The sequence below is a fragment of the Erpetoichthys calabaricus genome, chromosome 13 (genome assembly GCF_900747795.2).
Source record: "Erpetoichthys calabaricus chromosome 13, fErpCal1.3, whole genome shotgun sequence".
NCBI lineage: Eukaryota > Metazoa > Chordata > Cladistia > Polypteriformes > Polypteridae > Erpetoichthys > Erpetoichthys calabaricus.
This window is the reverse complement of record NC_041406.2, coordinates 69,552,740-69,571,691: the sequence shown is the minus strand read 5'-3', so window position 1 is coordinate 69,571,691 and position 18,952 is coordinate 69,552,740. Positions and strand designations below refer to the sequence as shown.

The window sequence follows — 18,952 nt, the reverse complement described above, 5'->3', positions numbered from 1 at the left end:
GGTGGAAAGAGTCCTGAAAAATTGTGCATGAGTATGCTTTTTGTTACTTAATTGAAAATGCTCAAAATTAAGCACAAACCATTGAAATAGGCAGGGAAAAAACGAAGTCTGTTGATAATTTCCATGAGTAAATGCATGTTTTACATAGAAAGTTCCTTATTTTTATTTGGGCTCTATTGGCAAGTATGAAAACACTGAAACTAAAAATACAACACCTTTTTCATTTTAGTTATTACAAAGCATATTACCAAAACCAAAAGAAAAATATGTTTATATGTCTAGCCAACTCCAACTCTTTTTCCATATTTTCTGAAAAATTATCCATATTATGGTCAAGGGAAACCAAAAGCTATCCTGGCTGGATTGGGTACAAATTAGAAACAAATCCTCAGCAAAGAGCCAGTCTATCACAGAGTACATTGAGTTAGTACAACCTGAAATTAGAAAACATAGAGGATATACAGTCGGGTTCATAAGTATTTGGGCAGTGACACAATTTTCATAATTTTGGCTCTGCATGTCACCACAGTGGAACTTAACTAAAGCAATCATTATGTGATTGAAGTATAGACTTTCAGCTTTAAGTTAAGGGGTTTACCAGAAATATTGTATAAGCCATTTAGGAATGATAGCCATTTTTATACATGGTCCCCCTATTTTCAGGGGCTTGAAAGTATTTGGACAAACTAACATAATCATAATGATCATTTTCAATATTTGGTTATAAATCCTTCATAGTCAATGACTGCCTGAAGTCTGGAAGCCATGTTCATTTCAAGTGCTAGGTTTCCACCTTAATGATACTTTGCCAGGTCTTTACTGTAGCTGTCTTCAGTTGCTGCTTGTTTGTTAAGACTTCATGCCATCAGTTTTGTCTTCAGCAAGTGAAATGCACGGCCAATTAGGTTGAGTTCAGTTGATTTTCTTGGCCACTGAATAATGTTCCATGTATTTGCCTCGGAAAAACACTTAGTTGCTTTAGCAGTATGTTCTGGCTCATTGTCCATCTGTACTGTGAAGTGTCATCCTGTCAGTTTTGCAGCATTTGGCTGAATCTGAGCAGCTAGTATAGCCCTATACACTTCAGAATTCATCCTGATACTTGTGCTAACAGTCATATCATCTGTAAGCACTAATGAGTGTCTTCCATTCACAGTCCTGCATTGATCATGCCTTAAAACTGCATCCACTATTTTTTCACAGATAATGTGGTATTCATCGGATTATAAACTGTTTCTTCTCCAAATGCTTCTTTCCAAATTCTGATAAAACCCTCTGTCTTTACTTTCATGAAGTCTTCTCTTGATTGTAGACTTCAACAATGATAGATCTACCTCCTGGAGAGTGTTATTGGTTTGGCTAAATGTTGTGAAGGGGTTCTTCTTCACCAGGACAGAATTCTGCAGTCTTCATCTTTGGTTTTTAAGACTTATGATGTTGATGAGTTTATCATTGTTTTCCTTCTTTTTAAGAATGTACTAAATGATTGATTTGACCACTCCTTGTGTTTCTGCTGTCTCTAAAGGGTTTGGTTTGTTTTGCTTTGTCAGTCTAATGATATACAGGTCTTTGGATTGTATATTGACCACTCATAGTGACAGCTTCCAAATGCAAATTCCACACTTAGAATCAATTCCACACCCTTAACCTGCTTGACAGTTAATGAAATAGGGGGGAACTTCTCTCACATGGTTGTGGAGCAGCTTGTCAGTCAAATGTCCAAATACTTTTGAGCCCCTGGAAATGGGGGAGCTATGCAGAAAAATGGGTGTCATTCCTTATACGATATTTTTGGTGAACTCCTTAAATTAAAGCTGAAACTCACACTTTAATCTCATAATGATTGCTTTATTTCAAATGCATTGTGGTGGCATACAGAACCAAAATGATGAAAATTGTGTCACTGTCCAAATACTTATGGACATGACTGTATATATCCTGCACATAGACAGTGAGGAGGGCTAGAATTCTAACTCAGTCTTGTGGAGCTGTTAAGCGGTGGCACTACACTTTGTGACATCCCCCAGCCACCAAAATGAAAATTGAGCATATGGCAAATTACATTTCCTAAAACCTTGAACTCAAGTGGGTTTTGAAATTGCAGCAAAGTTTTGCTCCAGAGTGTGAAGAGGAGGTTTGGAACCAGTTGTGTAAGAATGTAAAAATAACTGGAGACTCTTGCAGATGGAATCTGTAGTAGTTAATTCACAACATTTTTGCATTCTTCCCCAATTTTTTTTTTTTTTTGGCATTGCTTAATTCCAGCATGTAACAATTCTTTCCTTGTGCTTAATGATTCCAGAGTAAACATCAACTCCAGTTTCCAAAATGGTCATCAAATGGGTTCATAGAATGCACATACAGTTAATGGCATATTTTCCTTGTAGATGAATATCTTTTTTTTTATAAACAAAGCATTCCAAATAAGAGATCTATATATGGTAGACAGAGAAAACCGGTCACAATGTTTATATTTTAAAATAAAACAAACAAAAAAAAAAACAAAGACCATTGAAGCTTACTGGTCTGTAACCGGCAGTTACCAATATGGTCTGCAGTTATAAATGAACATCTGAGATGGATAAATAAAGAACAGTAGCAGACAGACAAAATCAAACTGACCTCATTACTGACACCTAAATTGTGCAAAAACACCTTTAATCATGGTAAAGGTAAACCCACATAAAAGCATGGTGTGGAATGATTAATTCTCAGACCAGGAAAAGTAATCACCTGTTAATTGAACTAAATCATTAAACTAAATTAATCCATTAAATTAGTGTTCTATATCACTCTTTTCCAACTACAGGCTTAGAGCATTTACAACTGTAGTGCCATAACAGTGCAGAAATCTTGTTACTATTTAATATCAATTGAATATATAGTTCCTTTAGAATAAGAAGTGAGACATGACCAGTTGGCAATGGATGGGAGAAAACAAATTCCACTTGACAGGCTTTTAGACAAAAACCTTAGAGATGCTCAACCCATTATTACAGGAAATGTCACAGTTTTGATGACTTAAGCTTGCTAGCTGCCATGACTGTACAAGTATAAACTGAACATCAAATGAGAATGTCTGGTGTTGTCAGTGATTACTGAATCCAAGGCTGCTGTCACACTGATGTCTCAATCTACAGTTAGGTTCCCATTGGGATTAATAAAGTATATCTATCTATCTATCTATCTATCTATCTATCTATCTATCTATCTATCTATCTATCTATCTATCTATCTATCTATCTATCTATCTATCTATCTATCTATCTATCTATCTATCTATCTATCTATCTATCTATCTATCTATCTATCTATCTATCTATCTATCTATCTATCTATCTATCTATCTATCTATCTATCTATCTATCTATCTATCTATCTATCTATCTATCTATCTATCTATCTATCTATCTATCTATCTATCTATCTATCTATCTATCTATCTATCTATCTATCTATCTATCTATCTATCTATCTATCTATCTATCTATCTATCTATCTATCTATCTATCTATCTATCTATCTATCTATCTATCTATCTATCTATCTATCTATCTATCTATCTATCTATCTATCTATCTATCTATCTATCTATCTATCTATCTATCTATCTATCTATCTATCTATCTATCTATCTATCTATCTATCTATCTATCTATCTATCTATCTATCTATCTATCTATCTATCTATCTATCTATCTATCTATCTATCTATCTATCTATCTATCTATCTATCTATCTATCTATCTATCTATCTATCTATCTATCTATCTATCTATCTATCTATCTATCTATCTATCTATCTATCTATCTATCTATCTATCTATCTATCTATCTATCTATCTATCTATCTATCTATCTATCTATCTATCTATCTATCTATCTATCTAACTAACTAACTAACTAACTAACTAACTAACTGGACAGAGACAATGGTTCTGTACATTACCACAATGAATTTTAAATGAAACAACTTATATGCAGTTGAAGTGCAGACTTTCAGCTTTAATTCAGTGGGGTGAACAAAACGATTGCATAAAAATGTGAAGCAACTAAAGCATTTTTTTTAACACAATCCTTTCATTTCAGGGGCTCAAAAGTAATTGGACAATTAACTCAAAGGCTATTTCATGGGCAGGTGTGGGCAAGTCTGTCGTTATGTCATTATCAATTAAGCAGATAAAAGGTTTGGGGCCTCATGTATAAATGGTGCGTATGCACAGAAATGTTGCGTACGAACATTTCCACGCACAAATCGCGATGTATAAAACCTAAACTTGGCGTAAAGCCACGCACATTTCCACGGTAATTCATATCTTGGTGTACGCAATTTCTCCGCTCGGTTTTGCAGACTGGCGGCACCCAGCGTCAAAGCAGTGCTACTGTTCCTGTGTGGTCACACTTTCTTTCTTAGATCCACATTCCTGACGCGGCTTTATACACTGAAACTAACTGCATATTGTTTATTAGTGTAATGCATCTCATTGTAATTAACCTGCAGCAATATAATGGCCATAGTATTCCAAATACCATAACTGCTTTAGCGTTGTTACTCTCACCGCATCTTCTTCTTCTTTGAGCTGTTCCCCGTTAAGGGTTGCCACAGCAGATCATCTTTTTCCATATTACTCTCACTGCACCACTCGGAGTATTTATATCACTGTATCTGAGTGGGGAATCACAGCAGCAGCTGATCGGAAAGAGAATTATTGGTATACAGCATGAAGCAGACGCTGCCTCAGCCACGGCAAAACGCTTCAGAGACTTTCCTGTACGGACTTCGCTGTTTAGAAAAAGTTTCATCCCAAGAACTATCAACGCACTCAATCAATCCATCAATTGCTCCTTGTAGAACTGTTTGTACTTATAAGTACAATTACCTCACTATAAACTTGCACTACAGTTATAATATTGCACAACCTGCGCAACTTTATAAAGCGCGTATTTACATATGATGACGATATAATTTTTAAGATGAAATGCAGCAAAATATGTTGATTATATTATACAGATAAAACTTTAAGTTCATTTAAATAATCTGTATTGTTAATAATTAATTAAACATGTGAGGACACGGTGCCGCAGCACTAGCTAGTTCAGGGATTGTTCCTGCATTGCGTTGTATTCTTGCTGGTGCTGATGCGACACTGGAAGGATAGACGGATAGAATAATTAAACATGTACTACTAAGATATTTCAATGTTCCTTAAACGTTTAGAAGAATCGTCGTTCTAAGCTTACAAATGGCTTCACGTCTATTACAGAGCTGATTGTGTGGCGATTGGGTATTTGGAGAAAGAAAAGTAAGGACAGGAATTGGAGGTTAGTACGTTTGAAAGAGACAGTACTTCTGTAATAAATTATTTCATCGAAGGTCATGCGTGGCGCAGCAAGCCTCTTGCGTGAGACACGACTAAACACTGCACCACCGTGTTCCCATGTTTAATAACATGCTTTCATTCCTATCATCATGAAAAAGATATCATGTATACATCTCAGTATTTTAATTATTCAGAGAGCTGTAATATCACGAATGTCATGGATTATGTGTCTTGTCGGACAAAGAGAAAGCCTGTTTAAGAAGCAGGTAGTGATTCACACACACACAGCACATAGAAGATCAAATACAGAACAAAGCATTTAACATGCTACTTTCATTACAATGGGATTTCAGAAACTAGTAAATTAAAGGATTTTAAGATGAAGTTTATGATCTACTTTAATGGCAAAATAAACTACGTGATTAAAGTGGAAATTTTGAGATTAAAGTTGACATATCGTGCTTTTTTCCCCCACTGTGTGCCAATTTTTTTTTGTCTGTACCCTAATAAGCTTTCATATGACACTCAGACGGTGGGCTACGACTTGCCTTTTCACGGTGACTTTGATATGTGACTTCTTTTTTATTTCGGGCACTGTGCGAGTTTGTGAACTTGAGTTTTTGAGTTTCTTCGACACTCTGTCACTCGATCAACTTCCTTTTGTTGATTATACCACTGTTTAAACCAACAAATAGTACGTTTTTCCTTTGCCTCCACTTGGTATTCGCTGAAATTCTTATATTTTCCCCCGTGCGTTTCCCATTGTCTTTTCACTTCACAGAAGGCTATTTATATTGATTTGCATATTCAAAGAGGTGTAATTTTGGGAGGAGTTGGGGCGGGACAGAAGGCGCATGCACGTGTGTTACTTTTCACGCTGATCGGGATTTATGTAGCGGAAGAACGTGGAAGTTTGCGTACGTACAGATTCCTGTATCTGGATTTTTCTGTGCGTATGCACATTCCCGCTTTTGTGCTTATGCCATGTTATAGTGTGAGTTCTACACACGGCGTTATACATGAGGCCCCTGGAGTTGATTTGAGGTGTGGTGCTTGCATGTGGAAGATTTTGCTGTGAACAGACAACATGCGGTCAAAGGAGCTCTCAATGCAGGTGAAAGAAAAAACCCATCCGAGAAATTGCTACTATATTACGAGTGGCAAAATCTACAGTTTGGTACATCCTGAGAAAGAAAGCAAGCACTGGTGAACTCAGCAACGCAAAAACACCTGGACACCCACGGAAGACAACAGTGGTGGGTGATGTCAGAATCATTTCCATTGTGAAGAGAAACCCCTTCACAACAGCCAACCAAGTGAACAACACTCTCCAGGGGGTAGGTGTATCACTATCCCAAGTCTACCATAAAGAGAAGACTGCATGAAACTAAATACAGAAGGTGCACTGCAAGGTGCAAGCCACTCATAAGCCTCAAGAATAGAAAGGCTAGATTGGACTTTGCTAAAGAACATCTAAAAAAGCCAGCACAGTTCTGGAGAAACATTCTTTGGACAGATGAAACCAAGATCAACCTCTACCAGAATGATGGCAATGTATGGAGAAGGCGTTGAACAGCTCATTATCCAAAACACACCACATCATCTGTAAAACACTGTGGAGGCAGTGTGATGGCTTGGGCGTGCATGGCTGCTAGTGGCACCGAGACACTAGTGTTTATTGATGATGTGACACGGGACAGAAGCAGCTGAATTAATTCTGAGGTATTCAGAGACATACTGTCTGCTTAAATCCAGCTAAATCCAGTCAAATTGATTGGGTGGTGTTTCATGATACAGATGGACAATGATCCAAAACATACAGCCAAAGCAACCCAGGAGTTTATTAACACTAGAATTACCAGAGCCTACAAAAAAACTTGTATATCCGGCCCACCTTAAATCGCTTCTTAAATCCGTTCACATCTCTCCGCCAGCGTCTTTTGTCCTCTAGATGTGCTGATAAAGACCAGCTGCCAGCAGCTGGCTATTCTATCCCCCCACCGACTTAGAACGTGCACGAACTTCTCCCAGCTCATGCCTTGATTGATTATCTGGGAGTGAAGTGGAGTTTTAGAGTGGAAATAATAGATCGTTATTTGGAACACACGCATTTCATGTGTGTTCTGTATCTACAGTAATCTGTGTAAACACATTGTTAAAACAGAAACTTTTTCATATTTTAGTAATAAATGTTAAAAAATGTAGGCATAAACTATAGAATGTTTAAAGCCCGCGTTCCAAAGATCAAATAAACACTTTCACAAAAGGTTCAAGGACGATACAACAGTTTCTGTGGCGTAGCGCGCTAAGATTTGCTTCTCGGAGCGCAACAGCTTTGCCGTTCCTCACAGACATGAGTTCGATTCCCCGCTGGGGATAAAGTGTTACTTTTTTCTTTTTAACCTCAAACGGACGTAAAATTTATAAATTGGTATGCACTGTCAGTTAATGAGATCGTTACATTTTCATGTGGGATGCTCCTTCTAAAATATTTTAACAATTGAGACTGCAATTAACATGAACAACTGTCCTTATAACTGTTATTTTTAAGATCCATAACACACAAACAGACAGAGCACTGCATAATAGAGAGACAGACAGGCAGAGATATATAAATAAACAGGGAAGGCACATGTACTGAAAGAAAAAAAAGATCAACATGTGCGTTGTTCCTGCTGCACTGAATAAGCTCACATGCTCTAACATCACCCCTCCCCCCATCTGAATCTCTTAAGTACGCACATGTTGAAATTTTTTTTCTTTCAGTACATGTGCCTTCCCTGTCTCTCTATTACACAGTGCTCTGGTCTGTCTGTGTGTTATGGATCTTAAAAATAAGTTATAAGGACAGTTGTTCATGTTAATTGCAGTCTCAATTGTTAAAATATTTTAAAAGGAGCATCCCACATGAAAATATAACGATCTCATTAACTGACAGTGCATACCAATTTATAAATTTTATGTCCGTTTGAGGTTAAAAAGAAATAAAAAAAGTAACACTTTTTCTCCAGCGGGGAATTGAACTCAGGACTGTGAGGAACGGCAAAGCTGCTGCGCTCTGAGAAGCAAATCTTAGCGCGCTACGCCACAGAAACTGTTGTATCGTCCTTTAGTGAAAGTGTTTATTTGATCTTTGGAACTCGGGCTTTACACATTCTATAGTTTATGCCTACATTTTGTAACATTTATTACTAAAATAAGAAAGTTTCTGTTTTAACGATGTGTTTACACAGATTACTGTAGAAACGGAACACACAAGAAATGCATCTGTTCCAAATAACAATCTATTATTTCCTCTCTAAAACTCCACTTCACTCCCAGATGATCAATCAAGGCATGAGCTGGGAGAAGTTCGTGCACATTCTAAGTCGGTGGGGGATGGAATAGCCGGCTGCTGGCAGCTTGTCTTTATCAGCACATTTAGAGGACAAAAGACGCTGGCAGAGAGGTGTGAACGGATTTAGGAAGCGATTTAAGGTGGGCCGGATCTACGAGTTTTTTCGTAGGCTCTGGTAATTCTAGTGTTAAAGCAGAGAAGTGGAAAATTCTTGAATGGCCAAGTCAGTCACCTGATCTTAACCCAATTGAGCATGCATTTCACTTGTTGAAGACTAAACTTCAGACAGAAAGGCCCACAAACAAACAGCAACTGAAAGCTGCTGCAGTAAAGGCCTGGCAGAGCATTAAAAAGGAGGAAACCCAGCATCTGGTGATGTCCATGAGTTCGACTTCAGGCTGTCATTGCCAGCAAAGGGTTTTCAACCAAGTATTAGAAATACACATTTTATTTCCAGTTATTTAATTTGTCCAATTACTTTTGAGCCCCTGAAATGAAGGGATTGTGTTAAAAAAATGCTTTAGTTGCCTCACATTTTTATGCAATCGTTTTGTTCACCCCACTGAATTAAAGCTGAAAGTCTGCACTTCAACTGCATCTGAGTTGTTTCATTTAAAATTCATTGTGGTAATGTACAGAACCAAAATTAGAAAGAAGATTTTTGTCTCAGGTATTTGTCTCTGTCTAAATATTTATGGACCTAACTGTATTAGCAAATACAGTGCCTTGGCCAATGAATGTGCTACATTAGGATACCACGAAAGTCCAACAGAATTGAAGCAGTCAGTATCAGTTTAAAAACTTAAAGGAAACTAGAAGCTTGTGTCTGAAACAATCAGCTTTAAAAACAACTATTGTGTTCTACTTGTAAATGAACATCATCAATATGCATTCCGTATATTTGATAAGCTAACATCACACAAGCAGTTGCTGGAATTGTCAATTTGCAGCATGCTACAAAATGTAATACAAATAACTTGCAAAATTTGTAAACCTGCAAAGCGCAATAAATATCAGTAGTAGTAATGGTCACACATTTTGTAGAAAACCGACTACCACAAGAATAATTTAGTGAATAAAGTGTAGGTATTTTACTAGTAGCACAAATATAATGTAATGCATTAGGCTGAAAAGTTAAACTAACGAAAAACAGCACCAATACAAAGAACATATCTAGATGTATGAGACCATCCTGTTTTTTAAATAAATGTATAAATTTCAGAAGTTGTTGTGTTTTTCCCTCTTTTCAGTCTTCATCTGTATAGGTTTGATTTTCATGAATTGTCAGTTTGATTTGTTGAGCTGTAGTTTTTTTATTTTTGGATTGGTTAATCACTTTAATAACCATCCAATTATCCAGTAATTCAATTTCAGGCCGTTTGATTCACTTGTTTTGTCAAAATAATGAAATGTTTAAAATTGAACTTCATAAATATTTGTTTCATTTTGTTTTCATTTCAATATGGAGTTCTTTTTCTTGACAATAATAGCCATTGCATGATATATTTTAAAAGTGTAGGTTTCCTAACCTGACACTTCCAATTAAGACAGTGGACTTGAGGTCAGACCTGGTTTTGCACTGTAAGGCATTTTTTCCCTGCTAAATAGCTTGATTTGGTTTATTTAAATGATAATTGCAAGTCTATAATGCTATTCAGGTGTCCTAATCCGCTATTGTAATTCCCTTGGGTATAAAGCCTTTTTAAGTGTATTTCTATCCTGACATTTTATGTTTACCTCTTAATTATTTTTCCCCATTAAAGTAAAAGTCTAATTAATTGTGTTCTGAACATACAATAGTGTGATTTTTTTAGAGTTTACCATAATGGTTTATAGCAGTGTGGAAGACTCTTCATTAAGAATGATTTATTCATATGTTGATGCCCTTTAATACAGTGTTTTAATAGTGATATTTCCAGAAAGTAATACATTTATTTTTGCAACTATATTAGCGTGAGTAAAAGGCTCTGAATGAGTTGTACAAATCCACATATTTGCTACCCCATTACAGAATCCAAGTTATTGTAATGTCATAAAAATTATGATTTTCATTTGTTATATTACCAATCTCTTCTGTTTCACTGTTGCAAATGGAAATGCAGCTTAATGAACAGTTTTTGCTAACAGAGGTATGCTGTATAGCCAGAGTGTATTGTTGCAGTGCTTGGGCCAGATGCATTCTAAATCCCTTGTGCTTATTGATTTCTTTAATAATGCATCAATTTCATAATTTGTAGCCATCTGAGGCCTTTATCTAAATGTTATGATATATGGTGTATTATGGTAAATGTGACCATTTGCTTCTGATGCTGTGATTTTTTTTTTTTAATTCAGTTATTTATAATTTGAATATTTTAGCAATTTCATATTGCATTTGTATATTTCATGAAGTACAACCAATTGAGAAATCAGTTGAGAACAATAGACAAGCTGCAAAAACCTTACAAGTGCTATTAGTTTTTAAATGCAAGATGACTTCTTTGTTCTCTCATGATGATTTTTCCTCAGTTATGTGCAAATTATTATAACACAAGACATCAATCTGAAGTGCTGAAGCAGAGTTAAATATTTTACTTTTAAATATTTGTGTTTAGATATAAGCTGTAGTGATGCATTCAATACTAACCTGAACATGTTGCCGATATAAATGATCAGAATGAAGTGTCTACAATGAAGACATCTGAAAAGAGAAACATAAAAGCACAGATGTAGTCATATTGAACCCCAAAGGCTCAGGAGACATTTTCTTGTGTACAGCTGACAGGAGGCCACCAATTAACTTCCACTGTGTAGTAAAACAGAAATCTCATTTTTCAAAATCTGACCTTAGACATTGCTCTTTAGCTTTATATTTAGTCACTGATAAATGACTTAATGTAAATGCATCTTTGCAATATATAGAAACTATAAATCTAATACAGATTATAATTTAGAAGTACCCATTAGGTTATGTATACAGTTATTTTATTCACAATGTAGTGAAAGATAATTAACTTGTCAGTGTGTTTTAGTCCCTGTATGTTTTATTTTTATACAAGAAATTGAAGTGAGACATTATCTTTTAACATTTTTCTGAACTGATTAGTAAAGGAAAATGTCAAGAGTAGAAAAGATTTTTTTCAGAAGACACAGCATTATTTCTTAATATAGCTTACACACATTAAGTATTTTTTTCCTACACTTTCTTAAACCTCCAGTACAAAGGTTTTCAGAAGTACTTTTTTGTTATTAAATTGAAAACATGTTCAAAGAAGATTTCTAACATAAAAACAAATGCATGTGAATGTTTTCTTGCAACATGAGCCATTACAGCCAGTGTTCTTACTCTGTATATACTCTACACAGATCTATTTGACAAGTTGTTTTTCTCTCACAAGCTGTTTTTTCTGATCTTTTGAGTTTTAATACAGTAAACACCCACATTAATATATGTTATGATTGCCAAAACTGTGGTAGTAACAAAAAAATGTAGGTTCAAGGCATACTATATTTTCCTTATCTTTTTGTTTGGACTTTAGCTACCAATTAAATGAGTACCTTTAAACAAATGTAAGAAGGAATTTTGTGTAAATTCTTATGCTAGTGCCTAAATTTGAACAGTGTTCTTCAGTCCACACAACAAGTAAATGTATAGGTGCACTTACATCCTTTGTTAATATTTTGTGTATAAATATTGTCTGTTGCTACATGTGAGGTTAAAAAACTATTTTTTTTTTTTTTTAGAATTTTTTTTTTAATTTAATTTTTATTTTTGTTTTTATATTTTTAGAAAGGGGCTTAGGAGAGCAGCGTTAGATTGCGCTTGTTCTTTGGTGGTAGAATTTCAAGTTTTGCTTGAATGTCTTCGGGTCATTTGTACTTAAGCATGTCCTGCGGATTTTTGATTACTCTTGCTGTGCTCACATATTATGGGAGTTTTTGAAGCTCCCATTTGTGACATTTCACCATTCCACTTTTAAGCATTCACTTGAATTGCTGAATGAATTTTTGAGGGAAACGCCAAGGTTTGCTATTTGATTTGTTTTTGTTTCTCAAAAAAGCAATTAAATTTGCAATTTTTTGTGAAAGTCTTTTTTTCCATCACTCTAAATTTAAATTCAACCTCAAAAATGTAATTTCTGACTTACACATTTGTGTGACTTTCTTACTTCTTAGTCTTCATTTTCATAGTGGGTTCACAGCCTGAGAAATGACCCATATGTGTATTATTTGGGATTTGGAGCTTAAAGGGGTTGAATGCTTATGTAGGCACTGTTTTTTAGAAACTTACTTTGACAAACTTCATACTTTGTCTTTAAAAAAAAAAAAAAAAAAAAAAACTGTTAACAGGTTGTCGATAAAAGATACTTTTTGGAGGAATATGTGTATGTATCTTTTGAAATCCAAAGAAAGGTGATGACCTTCAAGGGGACTGAATACTTCTGCAAGGCACTATATTTATACTGTATATAATTCATTTATTTGTGTTCCACCACTTATTCAAAGTGCGAGGCCAGCAGTCTTAGCATTGGGGCCCATATATCCTTATCTCCAGCCACAGTCGCCAGCTCATACTGTGGGATCCAAAGGTTTTCCCAGGCAATCTGGGAGATATAATCCTCCCAGTGAGCCCTGGGTCCTCCCCAGGGTCCCCCCCCCAGTAGGTTGTGGCCATAAAACCTACACAGATAGGTGTTCAGGAGGCATATATATCAGATACCCGACCCACCTCAAGTAGTTCCTCTTGATGCAGATAGTCAGCAGCTCTTCTCTAAGCCACTCTCAAATATCTGTGATTCTCACCCTAAGGGAGAGCCCAGCCACCCAATGGAGAAAGCTCATTTCAACTGTTTGCACCTGCAGTCTCAATTTTTCGGCATTACCCAAAGCCTATGACCATAGGTGAGGGTAGGGAAGTACATCAACTGGTAAATCAAGAAGTTTTCCTTCTGACTCAACTCCTTCTTCTCCACTAAAGATCAGCGTAGCGATCTCATAACTGCGCTTATACCACCCTAATCCATCTGTCGATCTCACAATTCCTTTTCCCTTCACTCGTGAACAAGAACCACAGGTACTTAAACACCCCCCATATCGAGAGGAAAATCCACCTTTTTCCTACTGAGGAATTTAGTCTTGAATTGGAGGTGCTCATCTTAATCCTAGCCTCTTCACACTCACTTGCAAATCATTTCGATGCGTGCTGGAGGTCTCAGCCCGATGAAGCTAACAAGACCACGTCATTTGCAAAAAGCAGCAATTTGATTCTGAGGCACCGAACTGGACCCCTCTTCCATTCCTGGCTGTGCCTTGATATCCTGTCCTTGAAAATCACAAACGGGACAGGAGACAAAGCACAGCCCTGGCTGAGAACTTCACTCTCTGGAAATGATGCAGATGTTTTTTGGAGTATGCAGACACAGCTCTCACTGTGATTATACAGGGACCAAATAGCCCCCACAGAATCCCTTGAGAAACACAGTCCATATGCCTTTTCTTAAGTCCAAAACATACAATGCAGACCAACTGGGCATATATCTATGCCCCCTTCAGGTTAAAGAGCCTGTCCACCATTTCATAGCCTGGATGGAATCCACATTGCTCCTCCTTGTTTTGAGGTTCCACGACTGGATGCAGTCTCTAGGGAGACTGAGTAGTGTGATTCCCCTGATCATTGGAGCACACCTTCCTGTCCCTCTTTTTAAAAATGGGGACAACCACTCCAGTCTGCCACTCCAGAGGCACAGCTTCTGATGACCATGCAACATCGAAAAGGCATCTCAGCCATGACAGCTCAACAGTGTGTAGTTGCATAGCTACCTCAGTGACCTCCCTTTGGGGAATGGGCATTGATTCACTTATCAGCTTCTGGCTCTACCTCCTCCACAGAGAGCATGTCCATCAGGTTCAGGAGCTCCTCAAAGTGGTGTTCCACTGCCAGGCAACATCTTCGTCCATGTCAAAACTTCCCCACCCTTGCTGAGGACATCTTCCCTTATTGAGTCACCTGACCCCCTTTGAGCCAGATTGATAGTTGTTTTCCATTGTCTTTCCAAACTCCTCCCACTTCCAGGTTTTTAGTTTCCAGACTCCCAAGGCTGCAGCCCTTTTGGCTTGTCAGTACTTCTCTGCTGCTTCGGGAGTCTCCCGTGCTAACCATGCTCAGAAGGCCTCCTTTTTCTGCCTGATACCATCTCTAAACTTTAGTGCCCACCATTGGGTCCTTCAAGACTCATCTGTGGCCTTCAGGCCTCAACTCTTTGCAGCCGCTTCTACAATGAAGACTTTGAACAAGGCACATTCAAACTCTTGTGTCCAGTTTTCCCCGGGATGCAGGAAATACTCTTTCAGAGTTTGGAGTTGAAAGTCATCTGGACAGGGGCCTCGCTACTCTCCTGGGCCTTCCAGGTCTGTCCAGGTGCCTCCCCCGACATCTGACCTAACCTACCACCAGATGGTGATCATTTGACAGTTCTTCCTTCACATCGCCTAAGTGTCCAGAACGTGCGGCTACAAATCTGATGATATGATTTATAGGCCAAAGATCTATGACTGATTTTAAAGTGTTCTGGTACCAAGTACATTTATCAGCCACCATATGTTCCAACATGGTGTTCCTTATGGATAAATCATGACTAGTTCAGAAGGCCAATAACAAAATACCACTTGGGTTTAGATCAGGTAGGCCTTTTTCCTCTCCAAGGGCCTCATGCATAACGCCGTGCGAAGAATTCACACTATAACATGGCGTACAGACTAAAGCGGAAATGTGCTTACGCACAAAAAAATCCAGATGCATAAATCTGTGCAAACGCCAACTTCCATGTTCTTCCGCTACATAAATCCCGGTCAGCGTGAAAAGTAACGCACGCGCCTGCTGTCCCGACCCATCTCTTCCCAGAATTACACCTCATCGTATATGCAAATCAATATAAATAACCCTTAAGCTCAGCATTCTGTGAAAAGGCAATGCCAAAAGCACGGGGTTTATAGAAGAATTTCAGCAAATACCAAGTAGAGGCAAGGAAAAACGTATTATTTGTTGATTTAAACAGTGGTATAAAAAACAAAAGGAAGTTGATCGAGTGACAAAGAGTGTCGGAGAAGCTCAAGTTCACAAAGTTGCACAGTGCTCGAAATAAAAAAGAAGTTGTCAGATATCAAAGTCGCCATGAAAAGGCGAGTCGTAGCCCACCGTCTGAATGTCATATGAAAGCTTATTAGGGTACAGAGAAAAAAAAATAGGCACACAGTGGGAATAAAGCACGAAATGTCAACTTTAATCTCTAAGTGTCCACTTTAATCACATAGTTTATTTTGTCATTAAAGTAGAACATCATAAACTTCATCTTAAAATTGGTTAATTTACTAGTTTCTGAAATCATATCATAACTAAAGTAGCATGTTAAATGCTTTGTTTTGTATTTGATCTTCTATGTGCTCTATGTGTGTGAATCACTACGTGCTTCTTAAACCGGCTTTCTCGTCCTTCGACAGGACACAGAATCCATTACATTCGTGATATTACAGCTCTCTGAATGATTAAAATACTGAGATGTATATATATTTGATGTAATTTTCATGATGATGGGAGTTGAAGCATGTTATTAAAAATGGGAACACGGTGGCGCAGTGATTGTTCATGCCTCATGCAGGATGCTTGCTGTGCCGTGCGCGACGTTCGATGAAATAATTTATTGCAGCAGTACTGTCTCTTTCAAACGTACTAACCCCCAATTCCTGTCCTTACTTTTCTTTCTCCAAATACCCAATCGCCACACAATAGTAATAGACGTTAAGCCATCTGTAAGCTTAGAATACAGATTCTTCAAAACTTTTAAGGAGCATTGAAATATCTTCGTAGTACATGTTAAATTATTCTATCCATCCAGTGTTGTGCCAGTTCCAGCAAGATTACAGCGAGAGGCAGGAACAGTCCGTGAACGGAGCGCCAGCTCCTTCCTAGCGCTGCGACACAGTGTCCTCCCATGTTTAATTATTAACAATATAGATTATGTAAATGAAGTTAGTTTTATCTGTATAATATAATAAACATATTTTGCTGCATTTCATCTTAAAAATGATATCGTCATCATATGTAAATACGCGCTTTATAAAGTGGCTCAGGTTGTGCAATATTATAACTGTATCGCAAGTTTACAGTAAAGTAATTGTACTTGTAAGTACAAACAGTTCTACAAGGAGCACTTGATGGACTGATTGAGTGTGTTTATTGTTCTTGGGATGAAAATGTTGCTGGACCACGGGGAAAGCCTCTGAAGCGTTTGTCATATGAGAGCAGTTCAATGGACAGCATGGCTGAGGCAGCATGTGCTTGATGCTGTATACTGATAATTCTATTTCCGATCAGCTGCTGTACAGCTGTGATTCCCCACTCAGATACAGTGATATAAATACTCCACGTGGTGCAGTGAGAGTAATATGGAAAAAGATGATCCGCTGTGGCAACCCCTAATGGGAGCAGCTGAAAGGAGAAGGTGCAGTGAGAGTAACAATGCTAAAGCAGCTATTGTATTTAGAATAGTTTGAACATTCTGTGGACCATTATATTGTTACAGGTTAATTACAATCAGATGCATTAAACTGATAAACAATATGCAGTTAATTTATGTATTTATAAAGCCGCGTCAGGGATGTGGATCTAAAAAAGAAAGGGAAACCACACTGGAACAGTAGCTCTGCTTTGACGCAGGGTGCCGCCAGTTTGCAAAACCGAGCAGAGAACTTGCGTACGCCTGGGTAAGAGCTACCATGGAAATGTGCATGGCTTTACGCCAAGTTTAGGTTTTGTACACCGCGATTTGAACGTGGAATCATTCATACGCAATATATTTGTGCGTATGCACCGTTTATACATGATACCCCAGGTGTCTATATCAATAACTACATGAGCGCTGAGGTCTCCTGGCATAACTATGGAGTGCTCAAATGGGACCCTTTCCAGAATCCCCTCTAGTGACTCAAAAAAGGCCTAGTACTCTGAACTAGCATTTGGTGCATATTCATCTGTGGTTGTCAGAGTCCTCTCGTCCACGGCCTTCAGCCTCACTGAGGCAGCCTTTTCGTTCTCCAGGACAAACCCTAACAGGGCATCAGCCAGGCAGAGACTCAGTAAGAAGCCTTCTCCTGTCAGCCCTGGGCAACTCCAGAGAAAAGGATAGTCCAGTTTCTTGTGAGATGTTTGAGTCCAGAACCAAGCGAGTGGGTGGCCATGATCCCAACTATATCTAGTTTGTAGCTCTCCGTCTCACCCACCAACTCTGGGCCCTTCCCACCTCCCCACCCCCCAAAGAGAGGTGACATTCCACATCCCAAGAGTCAGTCACACATATATGTGTGTGTACATGTGTATGTATATACGTATGTGTATATATACAGTGGAACCTCGGGTCACGACCGTAATTCGTTCCAAAACTCTGGTCACAACCCGATTTGGTCGTGTCCCGAAGTAATTTCCCCCATAGGATTGTATGTAACTACAATTAATCCATTCCAGACTGTACGAGCTGTATGTAAATATATATATTTTTAAAGATTTTTAAGCACAAAAATAGTTCATTATACTATAGAATGCACAGTGTAATAGTAAACTAAATGTTTACTTACTTCTTCTGATCACTCCACTCCAACTACTTGATCGCTCAGCTGGAGCGACCGCTGCCCCACGAGTGTCGGCCAAAACGCCCCTGCTTGGGCTCTCTCTCTCTCGTGCTCGTGCTCGCTCACTGCAAAGGGAGAGACTGAACACGTGCGGAAATCATCGGCGCGTACGAACCGGAATGGAAACTGGCTTGTTCGTCACCCGAGTGTGTGGTCGTGAACAGATGTAAAAGTTTGGCAAACTTTTTGGTTGTAACCCGATTTGTATGTGGTCCAAGACGTTCCTGACCCGAGGTTCCACTGTATGTATATGTGTGTGTGTGTGTATGTGTATCTATACTAATAAAAGGCAAAGCCCTCACTGACTGACTGACTGACTGACTCACTCATCACTAATTCTCCAACTTCCCGTGTAGGTAGAAGTGTGAAATTTGGCAGGCTCATTCCTTACAGCTTACTTACAAAAGTTAGGCAGGTTTTATTTCGAAATTCTACGCGTAATGGTCATAACTGGAACCTGTTTGACTGACTCACTCATCACTAATTCTCCAACTTCCCGTGTAGGTAGAAGTCTGAAATTTGGCAGGCTCATTCCTTACAGCTTACTTACAAAAGTTAGGCAGGTTTCATTTCGAAATTCTACGTGTAATGGTCATAACTGGAACCTGTTTTTTGTCCATATACTCTAATGGAG

At 38.0% G+C, this 18,952-nt stretch overlaps 1 protein-coding gene across 1 annotated transcript in view; it reads left to right on the top strand.

Moving 5' to 3' along the window:
* Nucleotides 1-18,952, top strand: part of LOC114663762 (pituitary tumor-transforming gene 1 protein-interacting protein) — a 103,248-nt gene that overhangs the window by 74,300 nt on the left and 9,996 nt on the right. The gene's annotated exons all lie outside the window — the stretch shown is intronic.